The sequence below is a fragment of the Choloepus didactylus genome, chromosome 18, assembly GCF_015220235.1.
Source record: "Choloepus didactylus isolate mChoDid1 chromosome 18, mChoDid1.pri, whole genome shotgun sequence".
NCBI classification, from domain to species: Eukaryota; Metazoa; Chordata; class Mammalia; order Pilosa; family Megalonychidae; genus Choloepus; species Choloepus didactylus.
In genome coordinates, this window is record NC_051324.1 from 39,770,294 (window position 1) to 39,783,778 (window position 13,485).

The following is a 13,485-nucleotide window of genomic DNA, read 5'->3' on the forward strand; positions in this document are numbered from 1 at the left end:
TGCTTAAAGACATGTATCCCACAGATAACACTACAAATATAAATTAATGCTTGCATGATCTACTTCTAAGGTATCACAGTGGTACAAAGAGTTTACAACAGAGTGGTATATGGGAAAACTACCTATTCCATACTATGGACTATATTTAATAGGAATTTCTTACTAGTACCACACTAACACTAGGGATAAACAATCAGGGGCTGATAAGAGCTTTGAGGTTTTTGGGTTATGATAATTATTTAAAATTGAGAGTGATGATAATTGTGCAACTAAGTGACGATAATGTGAAACACTGACTATTTATCTTGGTCAGCATATATGCTATGTGAAATTAGGAACCCCCTACTTAATAATCAAGCCCTTGATCTTGAGGCATGCTCTTGTGAAACTTATGGCTATAAAGGGGAGGATAAGCCCACCTATAATTATGCCTAAGAGTCACCTCCAGAGAACCTCTTTTGTTGCTCAGATGTGGCCTTTCTCTAAGTCCAACTCTGCAAATAAATTCATACCCTCCCCCTATGTCCAGGGGAGTGAGTCTCCCTGATGATGTGGGACAAGACCTCCAGGAATGAGCCTGGCCCTGGCATCGAGGGATTGAGAATGCCTTCTTGACCAAAAGGGGGAAAAGGAAGATAACAAAATAAGTTTCAGTGGCTAAGAGATTTCAAATAGAGTCAAGAGACTACCCTGGAAGATGGTCTTATGCAAGCTGAATTCAGCTAGATATTCCAATAGCCACAGTATGCCAAGCCCAAATCAACAGTTGTTCTGAAAATACTAAAGAATACCTAGGACCCTATCTGAGATTCTATAAAAGTTTCACTCACCAAGTTTATTTTTCAGAAACTTAAATCCTCCAGAGTCTTCCTACACCAGATAAGTCCCCAAACCCAGAGGCAACAGCCTCTTCAACAGCATCAACAAGATGCAGCTCCTTTTCCCATAATGCCAGCACCCCTTTTCCATAGGAACAAGTTAGGGTGGTCACAGCCCAGATATCCCTGATAAGACAGTAATTAAATGAGAGGGAGGGGTAGCAACAGACAAGATAGGATTTAACAAAGGATTATGAATACTGAATATATATATATGTATTAAGTTTCTAGGGTATTAGAATAGCTAGAAGGAAATAAACTGAAATGGTGGAATTGTAACCCATAATACTCTTTGAAATTTGCTCTCTACTTGTTAAATTGTACTTTGAAAGTTATCACTTTTCTGTATATATATATCACAATAAAAAATGCCAAAAATAGCACCCAAAAGAAAAAAGCAAACAAACAAACAGAAAAGCAAAGAGAGAAGTTGTGGAGACACGGAAGTTTCCCTGGCTTGATAGGTTATACAGGGGGGCCACCTCCTAAGCATTGTGTGCCTGAAGGCGGGCACCAGGCTGGGAGAAGGCCAAAGCTTTGCATGCCTGAAGGCAGGCACACCAATTTAGATAAGGACATAGCCGGGCTCCTTCCATGCTCCTGTCTCCTGATCCTGCTGTCTCCCATCTAGCCCCAAAGAGATTGTCCCTTGAGATCAAAGACATGCAATCACACCTTATGGCTTTAGAAAAAATGCACCCTCCCTGAAATACCTGAAAACAGTCATGTAGAAAACTACCTTGTATGCTACAAAATCCTGTAGGAATGAGTAGAATAAACTTTCTTTTGCATGAACACAGAGACAGAGTCGGCTCCCTTCTTTCACAAGAAGTGGGATTTGAAGTCCGAGGCCAGCTGGGCTCCCATCTGGAATAGGATGTACTAGAATCGGGGGGACCAGGAGTTCATTCAGCACCTGTAGTTTACTGGGGATTCAAAATGCTTGATCTCAAGTGAGAACCTGAAGCTGGGCTCACTCATTGAAAATCAGAGCTAAAGTGGGTCTTCGCAGCTTGTCAAAGGAGGCATAAAAAGGTTTATCAACTGTTGTAATAGACTGTAGTTGTGGCCTTGGGAGGCTAGAGAACAAGCAGAAAGAAGCAGGAGCTGAGCCTGGCTACCTCCCGCTTGTTGGCTTGGAGCTTGGTTAGACTCAGGATCACTGTGGGGCAGGAGCATAAGGCCCTAGAAAAGTTCTGACTGGATTAGAAGCCCTGGGTGGGAGGCGAGGAGAGGTGACAGCAAAACCTTTCAATAAGGAGGGGTGAGAAGCGTGGGATGGAGGGAGGGACAGAAAGACAACTCTGGGAGAAAATAAGATATAAATAAAATTTCCAAAGCACAAAGAAATCCAATGCTGAATAGATGTAAAGAATAATATAATGACAAAAAAAAAAAAAAAAAGGAAATTATAGACCCTTTCACAAGTGAACATAAATATAAAAATTTAAATAGAATATCTGCAAATTGTGTAGCTGCAAATTTAAAATCATTGCCAAGTAGAGTTCATGCTAGGAATGCGATGCTGGTTCAACTTCAGAACATCTATGAATATAAATTATCACAAGAATAGATTAAAGGGACAAACCATATCATTATCTCAATAGATACAGAAAATTAATTGATAAATTTAAACACACAATCATGATTTTTAAAAAATCTTGGTAAACAAGGAATGGAAAGGATCTTTCATAAACTAATAGAAGTCATTTAACCAAAAATATACAGCAAACATTATTCTTTTTTAATTCAAAATATTTATTACATAGAAAAAAATAATCATATCAATAAGACATTTGAATATCTGCATATAGGACTTAGAAATTATTTATATTATGATTTTCATAATTTTTTTACTTGAAAACATTTGTGATCTTGGTTTTTTTCTGTTTATTATATACCAAATGTAGTAATACAGATACAGGGCCCCATAAACTTTGGCTTATATTATACTCAAGCAAACTACACATGAAAAGTCCTGTTTCTTCCTTTACCTACCCTTGCTGCCTTGGTATAAGTGGGATAGGGAGGACTTAATCCGTTTTTAAAAGGATTGATGTTTGGAGGTAATTCTGGTCTTGTTTCCTCAAATTCTCTTTTTCTTTAAACCTTCTCCTTTGACTACTTTTAAACCTTACCCTTTAACTATTCTGTGTTCCTCTCTTTGCTCTTTGCCCTTGCCTCCCAAATACATCCCCCTTGCTGTACCACAGTCACCAGTCTAGTAATCCTCATCAACAAGAGCTAACTTCCACTGACATACTACATCCCCCTTTTTCACAGTTCTGATTTAAACCCTAGGTGACCTCTGAAGATTTTTTTTTTTAACTTCTTCTGGTTGTTACTGTAAAACTTCAGCCCATGCACAGTTTCCCCATATGGTAACAAGTATGTTAGTGATGCACAGTAAATAACTGGGGAAGATTTCCTAACTGTTCTACAATAGCCAACCAAATTGCCATTCCATGTGTAAAGCCAGCATACCAGATAGCATGGGAGCAGGAGGCTCCCTAGAAAGGTGGGTTTCCCCCAGAACTATATCACAGAAGTCCCTCTCCAACTGCTCCTTTATGGCTTTAGTTGATTCTCAGACCCTGAGGGTATGGATCTGGAAAAGTGGTTCTCAAGCTTTCCTCCCCTCCCCTCCCCTTCTTTCTTTTTTTGTGAGGCAGTACCCTGGCTTTTTTTTTTTTTTTTTAAGTTCTTATTTTGAAGTATGTTTAAACTTACAGACAGTTAAAAAATAATATGTGATTCAGAGAATTCCAACATATCCCTATCCCCCCATCCCGATACCCCAACCACCAATTTTATCTTTTTGCCACATGTGCTATATCATTTTATCTATCTAGTATCTATCTATCTATCTATCTATCTATATGAACACTTGAGTACAGGTTATATACATCATTCTTCTTGAACGCTTAATACTGCCATGTACATTTCCTATGAACATTCACTTACATAACCACCTTAAGTGCAGTTACCCATTCGGGCAATTCAACATTAATATAAAGCTTATAGTCTGTGTTCCAGTTTTTGCATATGTCCCAATGATGTCCCTTTGAGCCTTATTTCCTCTCTTTTTACAGCCCATCCAGGATCATGTTTTGCATTTAATTGTCATTGTCTCTTCAGTTGCTCTTTTCTTTAAAATTGTGGGAACATTTATAGGATACAAACTTTCCCATCTCAACCACTCCCCAAAATATCATTCAATGGGATTAATCACATTGACAATATTGTAGTACCTTCACACCCTCCATTAGTAAAACTTTCTCATCTCCCTAAACAGAACCCTATACCCCCAAATGCTACACATCCATTATATAAGATTTATATATTCATATGATATATATATATATAGTAAGTTTCTACAAGCTATAATAAGCTCATTATATATGTGTGTGTGTGTGTGACTGTATATATTTATAATTTTTTTTTCCTTTTTCAGTGAACTGGTTTTTAAGCATTTACCAGTTTCAAGGTACTGCCTGGGAATGGCAGCATGTAAAACTGGAAGCAGCCTGGAAGGGTCATATTGAAATTCCACAGGAAATGGTGATATTAGAGACAGAAAATAACAGACAGGTAAATCTGGAGAATTGTGCAGGAGAGAAGTAAGTGAGGGGGAAAAAAGCAACACAAACTGAGATTTTATTATATAGAGCGGAGGGAGAGAGAAAGGAGAGATTTTTGAGTAGCTAGCCATGAGGAATTTGAGTAAAGAAGATCTTCAGAATATTTTGCTGTGGAATGCAATATAATTCCCCTTTGAGGGATTTTAGAAAAATTTACATTGTTTTCATCTTTTCAAGTGTTGGTGTTTATTTTGAATGCGTAGCTGAACTTACATGGGCCATGAAGCATGTTATATTCAGGTTACACAAGCATTTTGACAATAAAATGATTATTTGAAGTCAATATGGGTTTACTATGAACAAGTTATGCCCAACTTCCCTCCATTCATCCTAGGATGGTGGTTACGCGAGCATATCTTGAGAATGACACAGAAGCAACATCCATACAGTTACTACTGTTAATTATTGTCTTTATACTATCAGCAGCTGTTCTGTATTCTTTACATGGATCAATTAATTTAAACATCACAACAACCTTATGAGGTGGATACAAATAATTTATTATCACCATTTTATAGAGAAGAAACCAAGCTAGAGGGGTGGTATCACTTGCGCCAAGGCACACAGCTAGGAAAATCCAGTAGGATTTGAATCCAAGCAATCTAGCCTGGATGCCACACTGCCAGTAACTGTGTGATGCCACAAAATCTCCTCTACTATTTAGCAATAAACTGTACGATTTTTCTTCTCAGTTTTTTAAGGTAATTGGTATAAAGTAATAGATAGGACTCTGTCAGGGTATTGGAAAGCTGCCCCTATCTGATTTTTTTAACTGACTTAATGAAACATTTATTGAGCATCCTGTTGTTTAAGAGAATGCTACAGTCATTTCAGGAGAGACAAAGCTGAAGAAAACATGATTTCACCTTTGAGGAGCCTAATAACCAGTTATTCAGTGTTTCTATCAATCCTTTGAATGACCCATTGAGACAAATTGAATATGTGGATTATCCAAAATTGGACAGGATTGAAAATAATTCAAATTCGTAAAGATCATAATAGCTTCCAGTGATATTCAGAAACCAATAAATATTACAGGGATAAATGGAAAAGTATTCATAGTATTCAAAACCCAGTGCATATGTACAGAACTGGTAAAACCTATTATAGTAGATTCATATAACACATCTAGGTTTTAGAATGAACCTAAGGACTAAGGTGCTATTAAAATTTTTAATGTACTCTTAAGCTACAGTAATAGAAACAACATGTCCAGAACAAGAGTGTTTTTTTGTTTTGTTTTGTTTTGTTTTAATTTTGAGCCCCTTGATACTCAGGCATCTCTATGGTATTTTTTTCAGTTTTGACTGTCGCATTTTAAGAGGGACATTGAAAATGTAACTGGGGCAACTGGAAAGGGATACCTGAAGCACGTCATAGGAAGAATGGCTGAAGGAACTGGGGTTGTTTAGCCTGGACAAGGAAGACTCAGCATGTGGGATCAGATTCCAAAATATTTGGAGGGTTGTCATGTGGAAGAAGGAGTCAACTTTTTCTGAGCCATTCCAGGAGGCAAAACCAGCACAAAGGACCTGAAGTAACAGGGAGGTTATCTCAGTTTACCAAAAGAAAGTTCTAAGAGTTGAGCTACTAGAAATGGGTGGGATGGAGTTACCATGGGGTAGTGAGAGAATATCTAGAGAGGTGTGGTGAGGAAGAGGGCTTGGGGGAGGGTGGAAGGTGGTAGGTGGGAGTGGGTGGGAGCTGTTGAACCACTTCATATTGAAGATAACTTCCAAAATTAAAATCTCATAATTTATGATTCCATAGCAGAAACAATTCCCTAAACCTTTACAATATACACGTATGGTAAGGAGATCAAAACTCCCCCCAAATTTGTGGAAACTGTACAATGAACACATGAGTAGCTATTATCTTTATATTCCTCCTGGAAGCAAAAAAAGCAGTGACATTCAGGTCATGACAAGAGAAGAAACAAGTGGCTCGTGCAATTGCCTTTGTGCACAGAAAGCCGGTAGACTATGGGCATAAACCCTCAAATCCATTCCATGGAGACCACAGGGTTGTTTTGATTCCAAGCACTGAATGGACAAGGAACACAAGGCTGACTCTGGATGCAACCTTAAATCCTTCAGCATAGTGCCTGGCAGCCATAAAAAGCAAACAAAAGTCAGCAAAGCTTTTCCAGAGGTGATGAACAGAAACAGAACAAATGTCTTTCGCCCAGCTCAACCTTACATTGTTGAAAAGGGCATTTTGGCTGTGAGGAAGGGGAAGAAAAGGCAAGCAGAGTGCGGGCAAAAATTCTGGCACCTGGATCTTGAGGTAATTCACACAAACTGAGTTAATGCAATTAGCAAGGGGACACTTAGAGACCAAGTGTTTTAGGAAAGCCCTGCCAAGGCCAGATAAGGCCCTGAGAGGGCCAGAAGAAGAGAGTGCTCTGGGCTTGGAGGATACAGGAGGAAAGAAGAAAAGAGGCCAAGATGAAATGTGAGCCAGACAAAGCTCAGTGGAGAGCCAGGCAGAGCTAAGGAGAAAGGACCTTCACCCTGCAAGCGGCACGGCCTACAAGAGCCCCAGATAAAGTCCCAGCCACTCCAAGCAATTTATTAAAAGTTGTTTCTTTCCTGCTAGCCAACCTGCTTTCACTAGTCTCAAGCATTCTTTCTGACTTATTTTATTAACATTTCCTTCTTTTTCTGCAGCAGCCAGAGCCCCCAGGAATCACTCTTTCTTCTCTCCCCTTTCCTGCCCCCTCATTGGGCATTGAATGAGAGCCAGGGTGTCGTCTGAGTAAAGAGAAATTGCAAAACCACAAATTGCAGAAAATCGTTACTGCCAGAAATCGAAAGGAACACACAATATCACCATGCCTCTTAAAAAGCAATTGTGCATTTTACAGGCCTCTGGATAATTCAGGTTTGTTTGGCAACTTTCTCACCCATACCACCCAGAAGACAATTCTCTTCCAACAGAGACAGTGGCCTTGAAGCAGACAGTTAGTTAAAAAGAAACAAAAAATGTGGGTGCAAGTCTTTCCAGGGACTGATTTAGACCAATAGGATCCTATTTTCTTCTATTGTTCATGTTGATTTTAAGGCCCAATGTTTGTCACCAGAGTCCTGGAGACTTCCATTTAAACAGGGAGAATCTCCAATAGTTTAATAAGAATCCCTTTAAGACATAAAGCATTTTTAGATTGTAAAATACTTTTTGAAATGTTATCTTATGCGATTATCAATAAGGAACTCTTCAATGTAGGCAGGAAAAATGTTTTCCATTTACCAAATTAATTCTGAATTTGTTTTTCCATATAAGATGCTATGATACTAAGGGGTTACCTAAACATTCTCAAAGTCATACCACTTCTGAGGGGGTGATTTGGAACACAAACATGGGCTTTCTGATATTTACTGCTGAGTTCCTTCCATCACCTAGTGCTAATTCTCTAGAGGGGCATATCCTTCAGACTTGGCTAATACCGTCCTGTGTCATTGAGGTTGGGATTATGTACATCATACATATTTCCAAGTCCTTTGTTGTCAAGCCTTCAGCCATTCACTAGAGATATAAGCCTCTGATGAATGGAGTGCTGATTAAATTAGATCATTTTCCATTTGTATTGATTGTATAATACAATCATCAATATGACATCATGCCAAATCCAGAGGGGCTGATCGAGTCTGGCCGCCAAAATGAACCTAAGTCACAATTGCCTGGTGATTTTGATGGTTTGCACGGTTTGATGGGTCAGACTAACCTTCCATCAGCTCCTCGGGGATGAGGAGCGGAGGTGCGTAGTCCCATTTTGTCTGGATGGTGTAAAATCCTAGTTCAAGTTTACTTCTCAGAATATTTACTAATAAAATAGGTCACCCAGCACTTTCTATGCCCTTGAGAAAAAATAGAGCCATCCCAAATTGACCCTATAAAGTGAAATATCCGGCCTTCCCCCTCTCCATCTCAGAGGTAAAAGGTGCTTTCAAATGAAATTTTAATTAAGAAATCTTGGGGGTAGTAAAAATATATGAGCTTCCATTCACATATTTCATATAATGACTTAAAATGTTGCCTTACTAATTGCCCTTCATCTAATTTTCACCATGAACATGTACCAACTATGTTTTAGTGTTTTACATTAAATCATTTAAAAGCAGTGGCAGCCCTAAATAGGCAGTAATGGTGTGATAAAGACCTACCAAGTGTGAATAAGCAGGAAAGCAAACACAGGCTATTTTCCCTGAACAGCCTATGTTCAAAAGAAAGAACATGATCAAAAGTTAACATTTGTATAAATAAGATACTCATGGTAGCATATGAAAAAGGGGGTTGGCTCAAAACATATTTTCCCTGAACAGCTTATTTTCAAAAGAAGGAATATGATCAAAAGTTAACATTTGTGTAAATAATATACTTGTGATAGCATATGAAAAGGGGGTTGGCTCATAACATCTAACGTGACTTTACTGGGAAAAGCTGCTTTAAACATTCATAACATGCAGGTGTCTTGATAATGCAATAAAGACTCAAAGCAATATAATACAGAGGTTGACATTTTAAAAAATTCCAGTGAGTGCATAACACTTTGACATAAAATTTAAATGAGTTTGAGGGTGAATGTCTCCTGTGCTAATGTTTGAATATTTGGTGTATAGCAGTGGGATCAATTTATTCTAGAGAGCAAACAAAAAATGTCAGTCAGAGAAATCAGCAAAAACCAAGCTTTTCTTGCAGTTCATTTCAACACATAGTTTTCTCAGGGATTGTCTGATTTAAAAGAGCATTTACAAGAACATGCATAATTCGAGTAAGACCTTTGGAATCTGATGGGTCTACGAATGTCTAATTAAATGCGTCAGTGGCTGCTGAGATGCGTCCTCCACTGGAAATTCCATGTAAATCAGGATGTAAGTGTTGATGTATCCTCTGTGGTTTACCTGGTTCAACCCTCTTCCTTGGGTCTGTGATCTATTGCTCACTTATCTGGAGTGACAGGTAACTTGCTACCATTTAAGCTACTTTTGAACAGTTGGATCTTTAAATTGACTCTAAATCTGCCCCCTGTTCTTTGAACTCAGGTACTATCAAAATATTCCAGAGACAGATGGAATTTTCATATTTTTTGTTAAAATCTTTATCTATTTCATTTTATTATAAAAGAAATAAAATTTACATCCTAATTCCAAAAGGCAAAACTCTGAAATACTCAGAAACACCAGTTCAGACGCAATGTAATTATATCTGGTCTTTCAGAATTGAAGTGTTTGCAGCGTGGGTACGGGCTCTGGGAGGACAGGAGAAAAGCCGCATAATACACAGATCAGTTCTAGAAAGGAACACTGTTTACAGAGTGGCTGTAAGGCAGTACATGCAGGCAGGGATTATTACGGTCACCACCATGCTGCTAAACAAGAAATAGTCTGTGACTGCATGATGAGGAGCAACCGGGCAAAGGGCAATAAATAGCCAGCTGTTGGAGAGAACCTAAATATTCAAATGTTTGGTGTCACATGTTCACAGTGGCCAAATAAATGTTGCCTGATTTTTCACTCCTCACTTTTTTCTAGCTTTTTAGATGCAATATAAAATGTGAAATGTTAGATTCAAACTCTGGCTCCATTTGTTGAGCCAGACATTAAACATGCAGCAACGTGAGATGGGAGTCTGAAAGCAGAGATTTTAGGAATCACAGCTGAGAATAGATACCATTTCAAGGAGGAAACGTACTTACATTTTACTGCAAGCGAAATGCCTGTCTTTAAAGGGTAGCCTCTGGAAAAAAAGAGAAAAAAATATGTTATAAAAATTTTATAGTTACTGATTCAAAATGAAAAAGGCATTGCATTGCCTCCAAAGATAGAGCCACTGATGGAAAACATGAAAAGCCTAAAGATGAGAAAATATTCACTGGGAAACTCTTCTTGGAGGTACAGGGAGCTGTAGCCCACAAGAAAACATCAAAGTCTATAGCCATATATCATTGCATGCCAAGCTCCATTGCTCTGTGTATTCCAGACTACTTGATGTTCCAGTCTCCCAGGACCAATCCTGGAGAGAAGAAATATGAAGATTCTGGGTAGCCTAGGTCAATGCTCAGATTCAGTCTCTTGCTTCTGTTTCATACAGACATTGTGGTTGTTCTAGCAGGCCCAGTTCTGATCCATTGTTCCATTCAATGAAACGCCTCCTGAAAATTATGATTTTCTCAATTTGTGCTCACTGGGATAAGTGGATAGTTTTCTTTTCCAAGAAATAAAAAGCTTTTGGGGGGTTCAGAGGGAGGGATTGAAATCAATGCCAGGTTTCTCTTTATTCAAGACAGCAGTGAAAGGAGAGGAACAATTAGACTGTGTCGATGCTTGGACGGAGTTTGCCAATTAGGCAAACAATTTGCTTAGTGTAGGCAGCCCACCAGACAATTCAGTTTGTCTCCAAATCCATTTTTGGGTTGGGGGGGAGGGGTCTATCTTGGTCATATCCAAATGGGTTCTTTTCAGGGTGACAAGTTTACTTGGGGATGTCAGTTAAGTCCTCATGATTGATATGAACTATTTGCATTCTGGGATTCAGGCAGGTCCAGGCCATATCCCAGACTGAACACTCAAGTCATGGTGTCCTCAGACCCATGGAAAGAGCCTCTCATGCCACCAACATTGATCTGGATACGAAAGTCAGTTTAGTCACTTCGGTGAGCAATATTTTTCCAGGCTCTGCCAGTTTTTAGCAGTGTGACTTTGGCAAATTGATTCAATGCTCTGAGATTGATAGAAATAATAATAGGGGCTCAATAAATGCTACCCAGTGTTTACTGTTATTGTTATTATTATTATCAGAAGGCCAATTTGAGTAACCAAATTAAGATTTGATAAGTTCATGAAATCAGAGCTAAGAAGGCACTGGCAGCCGAAGCTATACCATTGTTTGCCCCACATTTCTCTCCAAGAATGCCTTCCTCCAATCTTCATTCCTCCAACTGTGGAGTATAATACTAGTTATATTAACATCCATATTGGAAAATCCCTAAATGTTCCAGCAAGGCACCTAATTCCTCATTTATTATCCATGGAGATGGTTATGGGTGGGTTGTCATAGACTGTCAAATTGTTAAATTATTGCATTACTGGGCCGATGATGAATAGAGACTATGGAAAATTCAACTTTCAGAGTTCCTCACACACAGTGGATGCTCAATACATTTTTACTGCACTGCATTTTTAAATGGATACCATAGTGTGACCCAGCAAGATTCCACGTGTGGCACTGACTGGAGGAAGGTAGGAACACTGCCCTGGCCACACACATCCCCTCCATCTCTTGCCCCTCTGAAAAAACAAGTGTGCTGAAAATTCTGAAATCAAATACCTTCTGCTCCTTTGAGGAACCTGTTGCTAGGAAACAAGTTTAGAATATTCTAACCTACCAGGAAAGGTTTTTACTACTGCTTCATACGATGGGTTCTTCTTTAGACATGAAAGTATTTTAACAAAGAAAATTGTCTATTACTTCACAGATTCATTGGACAAGAGATCTTCATTTGGGCAACAATTTCACAGCAATATTACTGATCAATCTGAAAACTATTCAGAGCTGTCCTTGAGATTGCATGATGCAGCTACCTGATGACATAGTACCAATTATTTTCCTTGGGGTACAAAATAAATAAATCAATTAAGAACCTTTTGAGATTTGCAGATCATGGAGGTACATAAAAACAGATCTTTTGTTTTTTTAAGCTTATTTCCACAAAAGAAAAAGAAAACCTGCACTCTTTAAGAAGGAAGAGAGCCCTTAAAATTACTAATTCATTAGCAAATGTTCCTGAAGTGCCCAGTATGTGCAAGACACTGTTCCAGGCCCTAATAATTCATCTCCTACCTTCATGATTAACTTCTTTATGGTTGGAGAGACAACTAGATGGTTTGGAGTGATCCCATCCTAATATAATGTAAAATTACAACAGTGGTCAGTTGAGGGGGAAGGTAGTATTTGGTAATTGGTTCTAGACAAGGAAGTCTAATTTGTGGAGGTGTTGAGTTAATATCTGAAGAAAAATTAATATTTAATAAAGATATTTAATTAAACTGCTGAATGTTTAATGTGCCAGGAATTGTCCTAAATGCTTTTACATGTCATGATTCATTTATTCCCCACAACAACCCTAGGGAGGCACTATTCTTACTCCAAAATAGGAGTTAAGGAGGCAATGGGGGTGTGGAGAGCACCAGGCAAAGGAACATCAACCTCAAGGAGACAGGCCCGGGGTCGGCAGGAGTCAGCTCCTGTGAGAGAGCAAGAGACCAAAACCACATTTGCATTATTTTGCACACTTTTCAGCAGAAGCCATTCTTCCACCATGAAAGAATCTTTAAATGACCATGTATGGGACTCTTCTATCAATCCTAGGAAATTTTAGATAAGTTGTAGCCTCTCTGCTCCCACCTCTGGTGAGATGTAAGGTACATCTTGGCTCTTTGCATTTGTAGCCCCCACACCTAGTACCCCTCGATCCTCTCTCAGGGGAAGTGCAAGGCCAACAGGTCTCATCCTCAGATCAGATCATGGAAGCACCTGTGCCTGAGCCAGTGGTAGGTGTACTTGAATGGACCTACTCTTTGCCCAAAGTCCTTGGATGCCATCTTTGCAAAGTCCTCATGTCAGGAATCCACCCCCGAATGAACTCTGATGATCACTGGGAATCCGCCTGTGTCTGTGCTCACTATTGAGGGCCCTGGAGTAGCTGATCTCTAGACCAAACTGCTCAAACAGGGAATTCTCTGTGCCACCATCTGTCCTGACTTCTCCTCCTGGTTCTTGTGGCTGATCCCATCAGGTTGCAATCCATAACCTACAATTGACACTCATCAAAGAACAGACCTCTCAGTAATTTCTGAATACTCTATGCTGATCGAAGTATTTGGCTTAAGTGGTCTGCTATTCCAAATTTTTTGATATGTAAAAAGATGTACCAATGTAAGTATAATACGCTTTTAATAAAGAAATGT

At 39.0% G+C, this 13,485-nt stretch overlaps 1 protein-coding gene across 4 annotated transcripts in view; it reads right to left on the reverse strand.

The window, feature by feature from the left end:
- The window catches only part of ANKFN1 (ankyrin repeat and fibronectin type III domain containing 1), a 389,228-nt gene that overhangs the window by 267,463 nt on the left and 108,280 nt on the right, over positions 1-13,485 (reverse strand). For 3 of the 4 annotated variants that reach the window (XM_037809531.1, XM_037809529.1, XM_037809532.1), the window contains exon 2: positions 10,215-10,255. The gene's annotated coding sequence lies outside the window, so the exon portion shown is untranslated. Of the gene's footprint in view, positions 1-10,214; positions 10,256-13,485 lie in introns of those variants that run through there. The other variant, XM_037809530.1, reaches the window with a different exon arrangement.